Consider the following 2809-nt stretch of genomic DNA (forward strand, 5'->3'; position numbering starts at 1 on the left):
TCGTCCTTTCGACGAGCTCCTCCTCGGCTCGCATATCCTTCCGACCAGGTTGACATCGTAGTTTGCTTCGGTACGAATTCTGTCTAATGATTTGAACGCGGCTTTTTCCTACCGGCTCATCGTTGACTACGGTAGTCAAAAGGACTCAAGAGTTAGTCGATGCCATCACTGTCAGATAGTGAAGAAGCTTGCCAGTAAATAACCTGAATACAGCAGATGAGCAATGCAGCATACATATTGACAGCTTACGCTCGATAACGCTAGCGGATTTTTGGGAATGCGAATCATTAGCAATACTGTCGACTCTGCGAAAGGAGTCCTTCGAGTCGATGAGCGCGATGTTTGCACGAGGGCAGAACTAGAGGCCCATCAGATGGGGCGGGACTGTGACACAGCCGATGTGTGATGAGAAAGGAGACGCAATAAATATCATCGCGGTCGTACACTGCGACTCGCGGTCCGCGAGGAAGGCGGCTGAGAGCGACCATAGGCCGTGTGGGGGGGAAGGTGAATCTGGGAGGGGACAACAATGGTGGCGGTGAACCTGGTCTTTGGTGAGAGGAGGCCCATAGACTCTATGGCATAGTCTATGCAGGTGTCAGGTCTGTTCAGACCTGAGTCTACTCAAAGAGTAGTCATAGACTCTAAGAGTCTATGGCATAGACTGCTATGTAAAGCTGCTAGACACAGCACCAGTGGTGCTGTGTTAAGCAAGTAAGCCCCGCATACCCATCCACTGACCTCCATGCACAGAGTTGTGCGCGTTATGCACGCAAGGTATGCAATGAAGGCCCAAAATATCGTGACAAGACATAGAAGAAAAGTCCTAAATCATCATTGAGCAACAGTAAGCTATCAGTGATAGCCTACAACCCCTTGAACGGGTCCTCTTACATCGCGTAATATCGGGCACACTGCAGGTTCAATCTGCAGTTATCGGCGACTTCTGTGACCAATTTTTGCCCCCCCCACGGAGACCCCTGGCCGGGGATCGAACCTGTGCGGATTTGATGCAGTGGGGTTTCCAAACTTTCGAGTCGAAAGTCTTGTAGCTTGAACTCGATCTTCCAATGTGATGCCTGAGATCAATGCACGCCCCATTTGAATCGCTTTTGAATTCAAAACCCACTGACCTGGCGCGTGTCACTCTCGTAATGGCTAGAGGTGAGGATAAGGCGAATATTCTGCCTTCCCCGAAAGTAGCCTATGTGGCTATAAAAACCTCTATGCTCTGAATAAGCGGTATATTGGTCTTCGAAAGGTTGGAGTACACCTAGGGGATCCCTGGGGAGGTTGGCTTCGACATGGTTTAGAAGAGGTTAACCGATGCGGTTGTCTTACCAATGATGACATCCGTCTCGGCCGCCGGTCTGCATGAGCGTGGTTTTCTACTTGTGTTCGTGCACAAGTGATCGTTGTTGATACATATAACAGCCTCAGGAATGCTTTCTGATGATAATCCTCTGCTTAGTTCCCAAGCCACGACATTTCCATTATAGAAGTCCTGACTGCTTGGGGACTTCGGAGAGAAAAAGCCACCTTTTCTTCAGAGTTTCCTATCAGCTTCTCTGACGTGTGTGCTCGTACGATCACTTCGTCAAGTTCTGTAGGTAGAACTTAATTTTACTTGGTAATAATATTTTTTATAAACAGATCGTGTTGTCTTAGGTGGTCTTCATCGCGATACATTTTCTCTTTACGGTGGTGTACTGGTCATCTTCACTTTTGACGCTCATACCACACCTTTCTTACCAGCTCTTAGATTTTCTTTCAAGATGTGATGGAGACCTTCATTTTCGAATCGGTCCTCTCGGGAGGGCCGATCAGAGGTAATAACGCCTTCCGTTTCTGCACTCAATTTGCCAGGTACCGAGTCACATCATCAGGGAGTAGTAGTTGTCAGCCTTGACACCGCTAGCTCCTTTCTCGGTCGACGCCTAGGGGTTCTCATCTCTGTGGAATATCTACGGCGTCGATCCCCTGGACGCAGTTGTCTGTGGATGGCAATCCGGGGTTATTAATGCTCATATCGTCGTTAATTGAAGTTGGTGCGGTTTAAAATGCACTGAAGTTTTCATGTAATACAGAGAGATGAAGAGAGAGCATTACTGGGCGTTCAATACCTGAATGCTTTGATATACGCAAGCTTTCGTGTATTTCATTTAAACGGTTAAAATGGAATACATGAAAACTTGGTTTAAATTAAAAACCAAGCGTCGACCCGGAATGTTAGGCTTGTACTGAACTGACGCACAGACTGATGACAAACACGGTGATCGTATTGTGAATTACAAGGGGTGATGTGTAATTCACATTATAGGATGATCGCCGTGTATTATACAAGGTCGGGTCTCACATTGTAAGTATGAATGCCAGACCTCTGCTGTGCTCTAACAAGGCTGCTGCGTGACGGATTCGAAAAGGTAGTCAGGTTGGCGATAGGAGGACGCCCAAATGCGTTGACGCTATCCGGAGGTCAAATTGGCAATCACATTCCGGGGAAGCTGCCGATCCCTGGCAGTAGAAATGGAATCGTCTCTAAAGCGGGGTAGAATGATGCAGCTGGTTACTGCAGTCTGAGTGCGTCGCTCAATCGTGACGATTTAACCCATCTATAATCTCTCTAACGCAAGTGTGAATTCTAGAATATGCGCAGGTTCGAAACCTGGCCGCGACATCTCCTGTTGATAACTGTTCCCAAACTGTTCTCATTCCTCGGGATTTTCATTTTTCTTTTAATAATGGAGTTTCATCCGTTTTACGTGAAGTGGCGTAAAACGCGACATTCGCGCCTTGCAAAAGTCATGAA

This window comes from Perkinsus marinus, assembly GCF_000006405.1.
Source record: "Perkinsus marinus ATCC 50983 genomic scaffold scf_1104296975548, whole genome shotgun sequence".
Lineage (NCBI taxonomy): Eukaryota > Perkinsozoa > Perkinsida > Perkinsidae > Perkinsus > Perkinsus marinus.